Source organism: Rhinolophus sinicus, chromosome 2 (assembly GCF_057876585.1).
Source record: "Rhinolophus sinicus isolate RSI-liver-muscle chromosome 2, RSI-T2T, whole genome shotgun sequence".
Lineage (NCBI taxonomy): Eukaryota > Metazoa > Chordata > Mammalia > Chiroptera > Rhinolophidae > Rhinolophus > Rhinolophus sinicus.
In genome coordinates, this window is record NC_142502.1 from 137,517,217 (window position 1) to 137,535,440 (window position 18,224).

The following is an 18,224-nucleotide window of genomic DNA, read 5'->3' on the forward strand; positions in this document are numbered from 1 at the left end:
AAATAAAAACAAGTTCAGGCAAGAATACGTATTAAGCAATGAGCATGCCATTAGAAGTGAAATGCAAATCACTTTGTTGCAAAAAGGAATCACAGTTTTAATACCCACAATACAAGAGGGTGTTGCTACTGCAAGACAACCTTATAAGTCAATTCTCTGTTAAGTGTCCCCCTTGGAATGCGAATGACCTCTTCAGAACCTGCACGGGAGGACCTGTGGCAGGTAAGCAGGGGACCTGCTTACTCTGGCCCAGCCTAGGGACATATACCAGGCTCTCACTTCTGGCTGGCGATGAACAAGTCCCAGCCACTAACCCCCAAACTGCCAAGGGGTTAATACCCACACCCCCAACCTGTGGATGTCACTTCTCAGAAAGCAGCAGCCCGTGCCCCACCCAAAGCCATGATCCTTGTTCCTCAGCCCTGTTCTCAAGGGAGAGGCAGTGGCTAGACCAGTTTTAAAGTCCCTCTCTCCCCAGCTATGGCCTTGATCCCCAGCCAACACCAAACCAGCAAGGGAAGGGGTGGAGGCGGGGTGCTGTGGCCTGGCATTGCAGACAGAGGGGCAAAAGGGAAGGGCAGGAGAAGGCAGTTCCCTGGGGAACTGGGCCTGCCCCACCTCTCTGCCTGAGGAGTTGGCTGATGATAAAGACCTGGGAGCTAAGTGCTGGGGGTGGGGGTAAGGGGGGAAGTGGGGGGGGGAGGGACCTAGGAGAGCACTTCAGCAGAGACCAAATTCCCGGCCCCAGCGCCTCTGAGACTGTCTTGCTGTAAGCCCTGGACAAGTCATTTTACCCATCTGGGCCTCAAATTCCTCATCTGCTTTTAAAAAATTCTTTTAAAATGTCAAGAAAAACTCAGGCTGTGCTCCAGATTAAAGGAGACAAAAAACCTGACCACTGAGTATGTGTGGTCCATAGATTGTTCTCCTATAAAAGAGGTTGTGACAATGGGCAGAATTTGGGTAAGGTCTGTAGAGTGGTGTACGAAGTGTGCCCGAGGTCTGGAGATTAGGTCTGCAGGTAACACAGGTAATTTCCTGATTTTGATCAATGCACTGTGCTTATGTATGTGATTTTAGAAAAGCTCACACTCAAGTATTTAGGGAAAAAAAGGCATCATGTCTGCTACCTAATTTTAAATGGTTCAAATAAAAATCATAAAGAGATAGCAAAGAATAAAGCAAATGTAGTAAAATGTTACTACTTGGGAATCTGAGTGAAGAGAATTCTTTGTACTAGTCTTGCAACTTTTCTGAAACTCTGAAATTATGCCAAAATTAAAAAAAATTTTAGAGTTATGTTACTAGATGATCTCCAAGACTCTTCCAGTTTCTGTGAACCGGTAACATGATCCACATTTTACAGATGAGGAACAGGAAACAGGATGAGGCCGGCTCCTTAGCAGCAGCAGCAGGAGGAAGGCTCTATACTCGGCTCTCTGACTCAAGTCCCCTCTCTCCACCAGACCCCAGCTCTTCTGATCAGTGAGGGACAGTGAGCCCCAGGCACAACCCCAGGCCCTCGTCAAGAAGGGAGAACCCCAGAGTGATAGGCAAGGAAGAAGGGGGGCCATCTGACAGAGTCCGTGCTGGCGGTCAGGAGAAGGGGAGAGCCTCAGAACAGGGACCCCCCTGCTCCCCTTGCAAGACCCCTTCCCTCCACGCGCACAGGGCCCAGGCAGCTCCCCATGCACACCCCAGAGGGCTAACTAAGCCCAAGTTTCAGTGCCACACACGCACAAGCTCCACCAGAACACGCCAGCCCACGTGGAGCACAGAGTCACAGCCTGGAATGACCTGGACAAGCCCTCTCTAACCAAAAGAAATACATCTGGAAATCCTAAGGTAAGTCTCCGAAATCACTGCAGGGTCAAGAGAAAAAAAAAAAAAAAAATCACAATTACATTTATTTCCAATCTGTTTAAGCTAGTTGTGCTTGTTACAGTTGGGTATGTACTTTAAATATCATTAATATGTAAACTGATATGAGTATAAAAATAGAGTTGTTTCTGTGGGAAAAGTCACAATTACAGACTTGAAGATTAATATCAATGAAAACAACAGCTATTAACAGAGAAAAATTCATGCTTCTAAAATACTTTTGTTAAATAAGAAGAAAAAAATGAAGGTTTCAATCCAAGAAGTTAGAAAATAAAAACTAAGAAAGGCAGGAAAAAGGAATCAGTAGAGATAAAGACAGAAGTAGCTGATTAGAAAACAAAATGTAGTGGTATTTAGAAATGAATCTAAGAGGAGGTTCTCTAAAAGACCAACAAAATAAACTGGTAAGGCTGGTCCTTTTAAAAAGAAAATTATAAATAAACAACAGTATTAGAAATGTAAAAAGGAATACAATCATCACCAGTGAATACAACATGAAATGCAGCATTAAAAACTTTGAAAATATGGATGAAAGAATGACTTTCTGGAAAAGTTATTCAAGAGGTAGAAATATTGAAAATATCAATCACCAGAGAAATAGAAATTTGTCAGAGAACTACCCCCCAAAAAGGGTACCAGGCCCAATACTTGTTTATTAATTTTTCTAGCTCATAAAAAAAGTTGACTTTTTTTTTTTCAATTCTTTCATTATTTCCCCCAGATCCCTATGAGGTAAGCACTCGCTCTCCATTGTGTAGACAAAGAGCCCAAGGGCTCAGAAGGGCCAAGGCCGTCTGTCGGTCATCTAGCCAGATGTGGCCAAGCTGGGACTCAGTCCCACAGCTGGACATCTCCAGGATACAGCCCAGAAAACTCTGTGTTCCAAAATACTCCTCAAGTTCCTCTGCGATCAGCCAGGTTTGGAAACTTCTGGCCCCTTGCTACTTAAAGTGTGGTCCAACAACCAGCATCTGTACCACCTGAGAGCCTGTCAGAAATGCAGACTCTCAAACCCTGCCCAGACCCGCTGAATTAGAAAATGCATTGGAAAGAGATTCCCAAGTGATCGGGATGAACATTAAAATGTGGGAAGTACTGGCCTGGCCTCTAACTGTCCGGTCTCTTCCAATTCCTCTTAAATTTGCAAAAGCAGTGCCAGTTCTGTTTGGCAAAAACCACACACGCACACACACAAAATCAACTTGATACACTACTAAAACCAGATTTGATCATCTAAGCATGTAAAAAAAACTGGCAAAATAAAACCAAAACACACATTAAAAAATTAAGACCTTTGTAACATTTGCCAAGCTATGGCAAAGACTTAATACCACTAATATATGAAGCTCCGTCAGGAATTCATAAGAAAAAATCACACAAAAGAAAAATAGGCAAAGCAAATCAAAATATATTCATGAAGAAATGAAGATCACAACTAAACAGAGCAATAAAAGATTTGTAAGTCAAAACATTTTACACCAATTAAAAATAAATCATTTTTATAATAAACGTATTATTTTGATAATCAAGGGGAAAAGTCAATTGCCATGAAAATTTTTAAATATATCTGATTGTTTTAGAAAGAATTCTAGAAGTTCTCTCTGAATGGTAAAATTATGGATGTTTTATTTTCCCTACTTGCTTACCTGAACTTCCGCACTTTTCTGCAATGAATTTGCATTCTTTGTAATATACAACAAAAAAGTTTTAACTATTTCCTAGAGTTTGATCTTAGGAATTTCACAGCTTTTACACTTGTCTCCCCTGCTTTTTCACACTTGTTTGCATAATGCCTGGCACTTACAGGCATGTCGTTTCAGTCCTCAAGTACTGGGAACCCAGAGAAACAGAGCCCCTCTTACATTACTTCACAAGCCGACAGTTCTCAAAAGTCGGGGGGGGGGGGGGGGGGGCAGAGGAATCACCTGCAGGGATCTGGCTCCAGATGCAGGTTCCCAGGTCCCATCCCCAGAGATCAGCCCTGTGTGTCTATGGTTGTCCCCGGAGGCCCTTTGAGCGCCTCCCTCCAATAACCCCTGGGGCTGAGGGTTATGTAGGAAAGGGGAAAAAACCAGCCGGTTCAGAAACTGGGTGATCTGAGACTGGCAGGGGACAGCAGTCTCTTTCTACCCCCGCCCCCTGCGATGTGCACACGCAGGCTCCACCAGTCAGTGGTCAGCAGCCCGCTCTCTGAAAGAGGGCAACAAGTGGGCGGGGAGGCAGGGGTGGGAGAGGCTTTCTCCAACAGGTGAGCTAAAGCCCTGAGCAGCCCGCACTGCAGCCTCACTGTCAGAACTCACTCTGCTCCGGAGAAGGCATTTGGAACAACTCCATGGGCTCACGGAGGTCCATCTGTCAGAGTTTCCGCTGGGCACCCTGAGAAGGCAGCTCCCCCCGAGCTGGCACACATACAGCTACGGTTGCCATGAGGCACCCCAGGACTTGGCACCTCACAGGCCGGGCCCACGGTGACGGTCCCCAGACCTGAGGCTGCTTCCCAATCCCAGGGGGGGACTAGGAGGGGGTAAGACACGGGTGAAGTGGGGGCTCAGAGCAGTACTTCCACCTCCCTCCCTTGGTACATCTTGGATGGATGTACCCTTGGTTCCACTGTTTCCCTGGGCATTTAAATAAACTAGCAGAAGAGCCAGAGAAAATGTTTCTATCCTCTGCCGCCCTGAGCACTGGAGGAGAGGAGGAACACAGGCCGCGGACTAAATGAGAACCGTTCACTGCCACAGCCAAAAGTAACCCGGTGACACACTGAACCAGATGCGTGAGGACAGCGCAGAGTGCCTGGGATGTGGCTCTCAGCCCACCTCTAACTGGCATTTGTTTTGCATATGCCAGCAAAGTTGAGCCCCTTTCCCCGCTTATTTCCAGGCAGAACTCCTGACCTCCACTTAAGAGCAGCAAGCACCCTCACACCTCCAGGTCTGGAGTCCCCCATGCCCCCGGGATGAGGGGGGCCTTTTCCAGGGGTCCTGGTGGACCCACGCTGCTTAGGCAGGTAGAAATCTCCATCTCCATCCTAGCTCTGTGGCAGCAGAGACGGGGGACCTGCACTATGGCAGGGGGACAGGGCAGAGTGGCCTGTACTGGACAGCGCCATCAAGAAACAGGGTCTTTCATTCCCCGATTACAAATGAAAGCTTCGACTACAAACACAGTGAGGAGGAACAGCATGCAAGGGATAAACTTCACCTAGAAATGAGTTGGGGGATGGGGAGGCCAGAGACTCTGGACAACAGTAAGGAGAAGAAAGCCACTACCTTTGAGAAAGACCAGGACAGATGTGGAGCCCACGTCACCAGTGGTCTTTATAGGCTCTGTTTCAGACTCGCTGACTCCTCAGCCTCAAAGAGCAGCGGCAGGTAGGTTTGTGCTTCATGCCGCCTTCAGGTTTCTGGAAACCCAGAAGGCAGCTCTCCCTACTAGTTAGTGCTAATGAAGGTTAATGACAAGTGAGCTGTCAGTCCCAGGGTAATTATGAGGTGTCCATTCAGAGGGCTCCTCCCTGATGTCTGACTGTGGGAAAGTGGCCCAGGAGCTTCTTTTTACTGTGGGGACAGGGCAGGTGCCCCACTTCTGTGGTCCGGCTCACAGCCCCCGGGCTCGGAGCCAGGGCTGCTTAAGCTGCTACAGCCCTGGCCTAGGTTGTCACACTCTGAGGAAGTGAAGCTCATCGTCTCTCTCATCAATCTGATTCCACATCGTTTATTAAAAGGATTTACTGTGTGCTCGGCTTTGTGCCAGGTACGAGGGAATGAAATTAAGATGAGTACCTCACCAAGTAGGAACTCATCCCGGACCCTAAGGTATTGCTGCTACACAGGTACAGACAACACATATGGGGATTGAGGGAGCAAAGCGCTGCCTAGGCCCGGGGAGCTGGAGTGTCGGAGGTAGCATCCCAGAGCCGCTGACGAAAACCAGCGCATTTCTAATATACTTCAGGTAATAGGTTTAAAAAGCGTAACAGGAAAGATCCCAGTCACTGCATCACCACCAAAAAAACGACGACATTCTAGGAATACACGTAATGGGAAATGTGTAAGAGCCATATGAAGAAAATTGTAAAACTTTGCTGGACATACAAAAAGGCTAGAATAAATAGAAAGATGTACTTCCCGACCCCTGGATGGGAGGACTCATTATAAAACTGCCCATACTCCCCCGAACCTATAAATTCCATGCGATTCCAACTGAAAAATCCCAACATTTTTCAAAGAACTTGACAAGCTGTTTATAAGCTTATTTGGAAAAGGAAATGCAAAAGAAAAGCCAAAAAACTGTAGTGGAAAAAATGAGTTTTGGGTTTTTTTTAAACCAAACTGTTATATAAAAATTGCAGTAATTAAAACAGTGAAATACTGACATAGAATCAGACAAATAATTCAATGGAACTGAAGAGAGGCCCTAAAAAAAACAAAAACCCATGAATATGAGTATTTATAAAATACTTAAGGTACAATTATAAACCACCATTTGGGAAACTATAAATATTTGATGAATAGACTGGACAGAACAGGCTTTCTATTTGGGAAAACTTCAATCCCTATCTTATGCCATATACAAAAATAAATCTCAGCTTAGAGAGCTAAAGATTTAAAATAAAACTATAAGGTAAAATCTTGGGCACCAAAATGTTGATGAATTCCAACTGTATAAAAATCAAATTTCCATATGACAGACACAATGCAATACAATATGAAAGGCCACAATTTTTTCAAAATATAACAGAGGTTAATTGCGAGTTGTAGACATGGTCTCAGGATGTGGAGTGCAATTGCGAGTTGTAGACATGGTCTCAGGATGTGGAGTGCTGCGTGGGACGTATGGTCAACAGAACTGTGGTGACTGCTATGTCTGATGGGTGCGGGACCTTTCAGGGTGATTGCTTCCCGGGTTACAGAAATGTCTAATCGCTGTGTCATACACCTGAAACTAATATCATATGGTATGTCAATTGTAATTGAAAAATTAAAAACTATGTAATAGAGGTTAATATTGATAATATATTAAGAACTTTTATGGATCAATACAAAGACAATCTAATTAAAAGTGGGTAATAGATGCAATATATGATACACAGAAAAAATGCAAAATGGCTAATATTTAAAACATTCTCAGGTTCACTAATAAAATAAGTTAATATGAGATATCCTTTTCACCTACCAAACTGGCAAAAATTAAAGACTGAATTCCTCATTCAGTGTAGGTGGGACAGTAAATTTGATAGATATTATCAAATTGCCTTTTGGGAGGGTAATTTGTTCATGTCAATTAAAATTCCATTTGTGTGATTTTGTCCTATACAAACACTTGAACAAATAACAAAAAAAATGTAGGTATAAGTATATAAATTACCACATTGTTAAAATTGCAAAAATTGAAACTGTAAACGTCCATCAAAAGGAAACAAATACAGTAAACCTGTAAAATGAAACACTCTACAGCCACTTAAAGGGCTAAGCAGATGTACTGACATGGGAAGATGTCCTCCACATATTCATGAGCAAATAAAAGACCAAAATAAAACGCGTATGGTACGGACACATTCCTGTGGGGAAGACACTAAGTCCAGGTACTCATTTTAAAGTCTGGAAAGATGTATAAATTGTTCATAGAGATTACAGTGGGATGGGGAAGAAATACGGATTTTCGGTTTCCAATTTATATACTTCTATATTATTTGATTTATTTAAGTGAGTATGCACTACTTTTATTTAAAGTTCAAAAAATTCTTTTCCATTTTGAAAAAAATAAAGAAGAATATTGCCATTGGTTTCCAGGTTGAACTCAAACTCCGTTGCTTCTCTGTCCCCCGTCCATACCCTCCCCGTGGCCTTTACTGCTCTCTACAGAGTCAAGATCAAGGGTAAGAAAACCTGTCCCCAAAGGTGCTGCACCTTCTCCCTTGAGTGTGGCCCCTGGACCAAGTCATTTCTCTGCTGACGCAAACAAGCTGGGTGCAGAGGGCTCCCCCTACCACACTGGCCCTGCTGGACCCAGACAGGGGAGACCGTGCCATCCCAGTTGGTATCACTGTTGTCCTACACCCTGAGCTCTGGCGGGTACACTCAGGGAGTTTCAGTGGAGCGTTGGCGGCTGTGCCCAAGAGATGCCCACCCTGTTTTTCCTGGCACTAGGCTCCCTCTCTCTTCTCCTGCTGTCGTCTCCATCCTGGGAGACTGTTTCCAGCCTCAGGGACCCCAATGGGGCTGTATCTTCTAGAAGTGCATGAAAGTAGCAGGGAGCAAGACTTGAACCTGCAGCCTGGGCCAGCTCAGCTAGACCATGAGCTCTGTGTCAAGCTTTTTTCCCCTCTCTCATTCTCCTTAACTTCTAGCTCCATTTCCTCTGTTGCTAATGTGTGAGGCTTTTCTAAATACTACTAAAACTTCCATTTGGGCTTGGGACATGCTCTGGTCCTGGGCAATAAATTCAAACTGATTTTGCTTCAGTTAAAAAAAAAAAAGTTTCCCACAGGTCCTGGTTGCTAAGCTGGCAAGCTATTACTATGTCCCTATCGAGGGGTTTGGAGACAAAGATCCCAACAGTAACCAAGCACTATACTGTCTGGTCCTGTATTGTCCCAAGCACCGGGATTCTCCACGGCGTGTCCTTGTTGGGAGGAAGGGGAGTCAGGCTAAATCAGGACTTGGTACTCACACATGGGGTACACCCATCAGCATCTCCCCAAGAGCTCTGGCAGACATAAAATATTAAAACCTGGACAGTGAGGCCATGGTAGAATTTAGAAAAAAGGTCATGTTTTCAATGTGTTTGTGATCAAAGAAGAAAAAAGTAGAAAAAGATAGAAAAAAAATAGAGTGTCCTAAGGATCCAACTGAGAATCTAGAAAAAGCGTGTACCAAATATACCTAAGGACAAGAACACAATAAACATGAAGCAGAAATTAATACTTTAGAAAACAGAAATCGCAACTGACAAATCTATGCACTTTTAAAGTACATAAAGCTCTGGCAAAGCTAATGGAGGACAACAGAAAAAAATTAATATACATTAGAAATTAAGAATGTGAAAAAAATTACAGATACTGAGTGAACTGAAAAGCATTAACTATACACACATTATGCTAATAAATTTGAAAATAGATCACTTTCATGGGAAACACAAAGTAAACATTTTATACCAATACCCACAGTGGGGGATAAAAATCAGAAAGCTGCAAAGACCCATCCCTCAAAAAAGAAGTACCAGGCTCAGATGGTTTCACTGGCAGAATTTTTTCAAATCCTTAAGGAATGAAATTATTACACTGTATTATTTAAATTGTTCCACAGTTTAAAGAAAGAATAAAAGTTTCACTATCCATTATCTGAAGTTTCTAGTACTCTACTACCAACATCTGACAATGCAAACACAAAAGGAAAATTGTAGGTCAATCTCATTCACTAATATAGATGCAAAACTCCCACGTGAGTAATTCAAATCAAACTGCAAGGTAAAAAAAATACCCTGTCACCAAGTATGGTATATTCAAGGAATGCAAAGATAGTTCAATATTAAGAAATGTATTAACAAAATTCATCTCATTAAGAGGCAAAGGAGAAATATAATTTCATCTTCAAACCACACTAAATAGATATGACAAAATGGAACATCCATTACAAGAGGAAAAAAACACTTCTTGATAAAATGGAATAGGAGACCTTAACACGACAGAAAACCTCAACAAATCAACAATACCAAGCTTATGGGTGAAACACTAGAGATATTCACATTAAAGTGAAAAGGAAAAAATCACTAAGAGAACATTATCCTCTGCTCAGTAAATATCTGCCAAATGAATTTAACACGGAAGGATAGTCCTAGGAGAGAGAGAGGCAAAAGTCTACTGACAAGGGGATCAGCTGTGATGTCAGAAACCCCTGACCTCCATTCCAACTCCACCCCCTTGTGAAATATCAGCCCTTGGTCACATTATTAGGCTAAATCTCAGTTTCCTTATCTGAAAGGTGGGGCTACCACTACCTGTCTTGGAGTTGTCATGAGAACTAAGGGAGCGAACAATGAAAACTGTGTCCCCACGAGCCCCATACATGGTAAGCGCTCAACAAAGGGCATTACAGCTAGTCCTTGCGTAGGGAAAAGTGGGCAACAATGCAGCGTGACTCCATTTTTATAAACAGCACTTAACAACTGTCTGTGTGCAGAGAACCAAGTCTGGAGGGACGCTCCAGGTAACTGGTTAACTAGGTTGTCAAACTATGGGCAAGTTCCTCCCCTTCAGTCTATTTCTATTTCCTACTTTTTTCAAAGAACCTATACTATTTATATAATCAAAAAAGAGAACAGAAAGCCAAGAAACGATATAGATTTTTGGATTCAGTCAAGATTAAGGACTGGCGAGCCTAAAGGCCAGGTTGGAACAGGAGCTAAAGGGGACGGGGAAGAGGGTGACAACTGGGGCGGGGCTGGCAGGATTCCTTTGCCCTGCGCCCTGTCACCGTGAAACCCACGCAGCTTCAGGAACGCCCACACAGCGTGTGAAGGTGCTCCTTCCCGGCAGAGGACAGACGCTCTCCAAGCCGAAAGCCAGCACACATGGCTGTAGTACACAGAGCCTGCCCCGACGGTGGCCAAATGCCACAGAAATTCTGTACAGTGGGAGTGGGGCGAGGGTACTCATTTCTTGAGCCAGGTGCTGGTTACACAGGTGTGTTTACTTTGTGAAAACTCACCAAGCTGTACACAGTATGTGCTCTTTGTGTGTGTGTGCTATACTTCAGAGATTTTTAAATAATTAAAAACGGAGCGGAGAACACTGAGTTTCTGTCATCTGCTACAAGAGTTTTCCTCAAATTCTGGTTTTAATAAATCTGAACTCATAGATCTGTTTCATGGAACAGAACATTCAATCCAGTATTTCGTCTGACATATTTCACTGTCTTAATTTTTCCAGACTCTTTATTGCTTATCACTAAAATTATCAATGGATGAGAAAACAAATTCTGGGGCAACCCAGAGGTATGGGAGACACAGGGAAAGCCTCACTGGATGAGGGCAGTGGCTTCTCAACCCTGAGGGCACATTCAAATCACCTGGAGAGCTATGAAAAATGCTGGGGCCCGGCCTCCACTCCAGACCAATTACATCAGACTCTCTGGGGCTTGGGCCCAGGAATTGATGTTTTCTTTTTTTAAAAGCTCCCAGATGATTCTAATATGCAGTGGAACTGAGAACCACTAAACTAGTTGAACCAGAGGGACTGGCCCCTGGAAACTCTCTAGGCAAGTTGAAGCGTGCGTGGCCCTTGCCCGTCCTGGTGGAGGCCGTGGGGGTGGGAGCTAGTGTTTAGGGCTGAAGGGCTCTGGCACCCACCCAGGTCCTCCTCCACATCTCGCTTCCCCCAGACCTCAGAGACCCGGCGGGGAGCAGTGCCCTCCTATGGAGGAGGCAGCCTCGGAAAGTGAGGGGGAGGGGCTTCCCAGGGGTTGAACACAGAACCCTGGGCACTGGCTCCCAGCGGGTGACAGACTGCTCTGGACCACTTAGCAGTACAGGCCCAAGACATACACCACTCCAACCACACAACCCCAGAGCTAAGCCCTAACTACTACCCAGGGTCCAAATGATACCACTGGGAACCCACAGCTAGAAAACAGGAAACCAAGGAGAAATAATAGTGGGAAGAAAGGCCACAGGGCAGAGGTCAGTGTACGTCTTAATCATCAGGTAAGATCTGGCTTAGGGAGAAGTGGCAGGGCCAGTGAGGAGGGGATGCCACCTGGCCCACCTGCTCAGAGCTTCCCACATTAACCCCTGGGGCCCCCACGCCACCCTCTTGCTGCATCCACTTTACCTCGCTGGGCCACAGGAACCCATGGGTCTGACCCCAGCAGATAGCTATTTGGGCCCCGCAGCCCCTCGGCATTTTACAAGCTTCTAGAAAATTTGGACCCTAGGAGCCCTTGGTCCATGCCCCACAAAGCAGTGTCCTCAGAGGCCCTCTCTGCTCAGTGGAGAACTTAGAGCTGAGTTCAAAGCATGAGGGGCAAAGCGTGAGAGTAGTGGTGGGCTGAGATCGTGATGCGTGCCCTGGGGTGGAGAGCACAGGAGAAGAGAGGAGGGAGCATGGTGCCAGGAAAAACAAGGTGGGCATCTCTTGGGCACAGCCTCCAGCGCTCCACTGAAAATCCATGACTGTACCCGCCAGAGCTCAGGGTGTAGGACAACAGGGAAGGCAGTCTCCCCTGTCTGGGTCCAGCAGGGCCTGGTACAGACTCTGTACCCCAGAGTGGGGGTGCCCTCTGCACCCTATCCTAACTTATTCAAGCCATCAGAGAAGTGACTTGGCCCTGGGGCCACACTCAACGGAGAAGGTACAGCAGAGACAGAGTGTCTGGGGATCCCGCTTAGGCTCTCAGCTCAAACCCATCCAGGGTGTCTGCCTCTTCCTGGAGTTACTAGCTCCCCCAGGTTCTTCCCTCTTCTGCAGAGTGGCCATCAGGAATCAGAGATGGAACCTCCCTATGGTACAAGAAGGTGGCCTGGCAGGAAACAGCTCCTTCTGTAAACTCCATCTGCTTAGCAGGGCTGGGACCCAAGGCCCACAGGCTAAGAAAGCAGGTTGCTGGGGAGGAGGGTGTTGGGGCGGGGACTCGATGCTTCAGAGGCAGCAAAGCAGGGAAACTCAGTCACAGGGCAGGGAGTTTAGGAGCTCTCTGTCAGGGACAAGTTGCAAACCCTTTCAATGTCTTTGTTTCCTTGCAAAGCCCATGAGGTTAGGATTACACTGAAAAATGCTTGGAGGCGGGGTTGAGAAATCCAATTACTTAAGCACCAAGGGCATGAGTGCCAGGCCACAGAGGTAAGTAACTAGGATTTGCTCGGCCCTAATCTTACTGTCCTCTTAAGGAGTATTTTTGTGGCAAGACTGTGTTACCCACCTCTTGCCCCCTCCCCAGTCTCCTCTAGGATGAGGCGGCAGGGGTAGAAGGAAATTAGTGTTTTTATTTTTTTGTCTAATCTTTAGCATCTCAAACGAAAAGGCCAGAAATCCTCAGCAGCAAAAATCTTTGCAGTGTGTGTGCTGGGGGAGGGGGAATGAAGTAGGAAGGAGATGCCCAAATTCATACAATCAAAAATACTGGGATGTCTATCCTTCTGGAAGCCAGGATAGAGTTTGTGAGTCACCCTCAGAGCAAATGGGGCTCTACCTCAAGTTCACTGAATGGGAAAAGTTAAAAATGCAAGGTGCCCTTCCTGAGGCAATGGGGCTTTAGTGTGTTGCAGAACCCAAGTCCACTCTGGCATGTACAGACCTGGTTTCCCCCTTAACTGTCCTCTCCCTCTAAGTCATGCAGTTTACACATGCGCGCACACACACACACATACACAAGCAGACACACAGTCCTGCTCCTTGGGGGCGGGGGGGGGGGGTGTGTGCTCTCCAGGCTCTGACACTTCTCCATCAGAATCTGAGGCTTGCAGAGACCACAGTGCAAACAGGAGGCGTCCTTATCTACAGAAGCTGAGATGCAAGTAAATCTTTTGAGGGACTGACAGAATCTCTGGGATAGCAAGATCTCTACTCTTCCAAGTGGTACTCTGTCCCCAAGATGGAAAGTACAGAAGAGAGGGTAAGCCATGTCCAGAAAGGGTGGTCAAAACAGAGACCCTCTGCCCCCCCCCCCAGAAGCAAAGTTCAAAAGTAATGCTGTTCAGGGTATGGCCCGTGGACTGTTTCCCACGTGTCCCCCACGACATAACTTAGGAGCCAAGGGTAAGCCTTCAGATGCCGTCACAGCAACTTGAACCTGCCGCGACATCCAAGAGCAAGGCCACTGACACCTCCTCCAGGGCTCTCAGACCAGTTGGGACGGTGCTGAACTTCCGAGCCACGTGTGGTACAAGCTGAGAACTACTTGTACAAAGTAGGACTGTGACTCAGTCTGCAACATTTTGGAAATCAAGGGAAAAAAATAAAGAAGAAGAAAACTGCCCCTTTGCCACATTTAGTTTGAGAAAACCTAACTTTGGAAGGCAACTCCTTCATTGTACAGAGGAAAGTGAAGTCCAGGGCACTAAGTGATCTCCCCACAACTAATGACAGAACCCAAAAGAGCTGGGAACAAAGAGGTGAAGAAACGGGACAACTGTTACTTCTCGCCCTCCTCATCTCAGCCAGAGGTTTCCGTGGGAGCTCCCGGCAGGGCCCTACGACGCCCAGTGCGTGGAAGGCAATTTCAGATTCCAGGTAGAACGCCCAGGCACATCATTGCTATCCAGCTTTCCCTGAATCTCAAACTCGATATATCTAAAGCCAACATTTTCCTTTCAAAACTAAGCTCTCTTCCCATCTATTCGATTTGCAATCCACTTCCCTAATCTGTAATTGTCAGATTCCAGAAACGCTAACTTATTGAAAACATGGTTGGCACCAGAAAAGCTAACTTATTGAAAACATGGTTGGCACATTGATTTTTCCTTCTAAGTCCCTTGATATCCACTGAGCCAGTGATGAAAACAAAGGTAAAGAGCTAGGCACAGCTGGGGGCAAAGGATTTGCTCTGCCATGTGCAAGTTCACAGCCCCAAGCACACAGATCAAGAATCTTCACTGTATAAAAAAAAAAAAAACTGCCAACGCTGGTTTGCCCACTCTGAGTTAGGAGTTTAGGTAACATAATTAATGTCTTGCTTCCAGTGGTATCGTGAAGATCAAATAATAGTGATTTCTTGTATTTTTCAAGACCCAGTACTGTACCTGAAACATGGTAAATGTTCAGTAAATGTTGAAAGACAACGAGAAGAAGAGACAGTGAATGGGGTCCAGTCCTGGAGGGCACGATAATCTACAGATTCTCATCATCTGAGCCACCCCTGTCCCCTATCTGCCCAAAGGCTTCCTAAAGTAACCCACATGGAAGCCATCGCCTTCTCAGAAGCTGCAGACATGCTGGGAACAAGGAGGGTGTCCTCAGCTGACTGCCAGATGCCCTAGTGTGAGAGGAAATGAGGCTGAAAGCCCAAGAGGTCAGGGTGGGAAAGAGGACTTGCAGGGCTGGGAGACCCAAAAGCGGAGAGCTGCTCCGAAGCCCCTCCCCACCCTCTGTTCCCACTCCCCGCCCGCCAAACCATGTGCTGCAGCCTCGGGGTTGGGGAGGGGACTTGGCAAGACCACAAAGACCATTTCTAGCAGAAATGTCCATCTGCAGCTGGAAGGAACCCAGGGCCAGGCCCTCCTCAGCAAGCCCGTGGGAGGGACGTAGACGCCCTCACGGGGCTCCCTGTGGGCAGCACGGCGGAGGATGGCGGACGGCGGCTCTCCCTTTAGCTCACTCAGCTGTCTATCTAGTAAAGTCCTCTCCCTCGGCCGAGACATTCAAAAACTGGGAGTCACCGAGGAGGTGGAGCTGAGCCCTGAGACACTCCAGTTCTTGTTATACATGAGGGAAGACCCCGACCCCTCCCCCAACTCAACTCTGAAATCCTCCTGGTTGGCTCCTTTCCAGCTCTAGCCTGACATGCTCACTGCTGCGGTATCTCCCCAAGTTCACAACTGCCTGTAAACATACCTGAGAGAGAAGGAGTTCTGCTGGACCCTCACAAACGGCTGCAGAATGGGAAGCGCAGGCAAAGGAGGCAAGAAACTAGTAGGAGTCACCCAGTGTGTGTGTCTGTGAGGTCAGGGATCATAGAGCCTCGATGAAGGGGCGTTTCAGCAGTGGTCGAAGGGAGAGACAGAAAGCAGAGATCCTGGGCACCGTCCCCAAATAGTTTCCAGACATCCTCAGCCAGCTGAGGATTCCCGTGGGGCAGCGCACGGGGGTAGCGTGGGAGTCCGAAAGCCAGGCGGCCTGCGGCTCTCAGCACCGGGCACTCACTCCCGGCCAGGCTGCCAAGGAGGAGGCAGCAGCAACAGTGTGTGCTCTGGCATGTTCCTGGGGATACCGTGGGTAGACATGTAACACACTAGACAGTAAAATGACAACCTGTGTTTATCACACTCCACTCCACATACCCTGTATCATGGATGTTCTCGAAACCATGCAAGACTCGGCACACCGTGGATGAGCATATTCCCCTGGTTGCTGGATACCATTCACCCATGGGGCTTCCCAGCCTGCACCCAACCCACGGGAACACAGACTGTGACACCCCCTGTCCTGTGTCCCAGAGTCTTGACCTGAGTTCAGAATGAGCTCACGCACACCGGACATCTTTCTACACCATGACCTGCTGATGGAAGAGGATCTGGCTAAACTGCCTCAGCCAGGGTATGGGGGACACTGCACCCAACTGGCCACCTAAGTGGGGGGGCTGGCACCAGGAACAGGGGGATCAGATCCCTGTGCTTGCTGGCAGTGCCCAAGGCGGGGCTAAAGGAAGCGATGATTCTCTAACAAACAGCTCAATAAAAACAAGCACAGACACAACCTTTAAAAATGCCGCCAGCTCAGGACCCACTCTGAGAAGGGGACAGGAGGAAGACGTGTTTGAAGGGCTTCCTTTGGTTTTCCAAGTAAGCTCGACACGCACCCACAACACGGGCCGTGATACTAAGGTTGAGATACTAGGTTGGGAGCTTCTAGCGGGACTGCACGGCCAGCAGAATGCAGGCAGAGAGAAATGGAGAACACACTTGGAAAGAGCTGACGAGAAGCCATCGCTATGCAGGAGGGAGGGGGTGCTCTCGGGAGTAAACAAACCTGCCAGCAGCCCTTCCTCCAAACAGAGAGGGAAGTTCTGGCTGACAAGGCCGGAGCCACAGAGGAGGGAGAGAGCTGCCTCCTCCCTGAGTCCATCTGTCCTCATCCCCATGTCCTGCTTTCCCCAGGGTGGGGGACAGAACAGGTGCACGCCACGATCTCTGTGCCCACAGCCCTCAACAGCACACGCGGTGATTATAGCTCCCCAGTCAGCAGTGGGAGGCCAGGGGAGGAAGCGGAGGTGGAACCTGGGGTTTCTGCTCCGGCAAAGAGCATAGAGTGAGCTCACAGCTCTCCTCCCCACCCACAGAACTGCCAGTATCAACCACCCTCTGCTTGCCTCAGGGGCCTCCCACGGTCTCTTCCCAGGTGATCACCCACTCTTTCCAGCCTCACTAAGGCATACCCAGCTCCCCAGGGCAGCCAATGCCACCTGGCTCTTCTCCTTCCCCCAGAAGCTGCTCAGAAGCAAAATTCTTGCCCTCCCCCAAGCACTTCCTTCCCTGAAGTTCCTTGGGAGGAAGCCAAGGAACCACCCTGGCTTCTGATCCACCCTGCAGCCTCACCCAGGAGCCCCCATCCCACGTGGGGAAGCAGTGCCCCTCCCTGCCAGCATCCCCACCCAGGCAGTGAGCTGGCAGGGTGCCACTTCCAGCACCTCCACAGAGCTTCCCACAGCTTTCCCAGGAAGCAGGAGGAGGAGGACTTCCAGGGAGGAGCGTCTGGGGACAAGAGCAGCTCACCCACCTGCTACCCAAGCAACCAAATTCCCCCAGCTCCCCACAGGTTCCGGCTGCCCAAGGGGCAGATGGGGCTGAGGCAGAGGCTGAAAGGGGCCCCCTCCTTCCTAGGAAAAGCCCATTTGGTCCTCTCCCTGCTCACCTGTCCCCACACTCTTTCCCCAGCCTCTCTGCTCTGGACTTGAGAGGCAGCCACATCGCACTGCCTCCCACTCTGTTTTCTCCGCCCTGGGCCAGCAGAAGATACTGCTGAGTAATCCCAAACTCACCGCGGGTCCACAGACCTGAAAACAGGGGCAAAGCCCAAGGAAACCTACTGATCCTGCTCCTTGTCAACCTGGGAGGAACGTGTGTGTGTTTCCCAGTAACGACTGATACCGTACAGACCCTACCCTGCCCCAAATCCCCCAGCCTGGCCCTCAGACAGCCACATGAAGCGGCTCAGCGCCCGCTTCGCTACTTCCCACTCACCTGGTAACATTCCCTTCCCAGTCCCCCAGACACCAAGATTCAGAGTAACAGCAGCCACCCACCAGATTCCCAGTCATGATGTTGCATCAGCCCCCACCCTACCCAAAATATCCTCACCCCCACCACCTCCTCTCCTCTTCAGCCATCTCCATGGTGACAGCAGCATGACTAATGACACCCTATCAGCTTCAGACTCAGGAGTGCAGCTCCCCCTCCCCTTTACCCCCCCCCCACCCGGGGATTTCTGCAGATTGGATGTAAACCAACAGTGCCAGGGACATTCTCATTTCCAGAGGCAAGGGTGGGGAGTGGGTTGCATGTCTTAAAACACACACACACACACACACAGTTCAACAAACCCAATCCCAACTGCACCCAAACCATCCAGCTGAGAAAGCAAAAAGAATCCAAACAAAACCCACACAGGCCTGAGAATTCATTGGCCGCCC

General features: G+C 47.9%; 1 protein-coding gene across 5 annotated transcripts in view; it reads right to left on the minus strand.

Annotated features, from left to right (window-relative positions):
• Positions 1–18,224, minus strand: part of TET3 (tet methylcytosine dioxygenase 3) — a 111,549-nt gene that overhangs the window by 76,561 nt on the left and 16,764 nt on the right. The gene's annotated exons all lie outside the window — the stretch shown is intronic.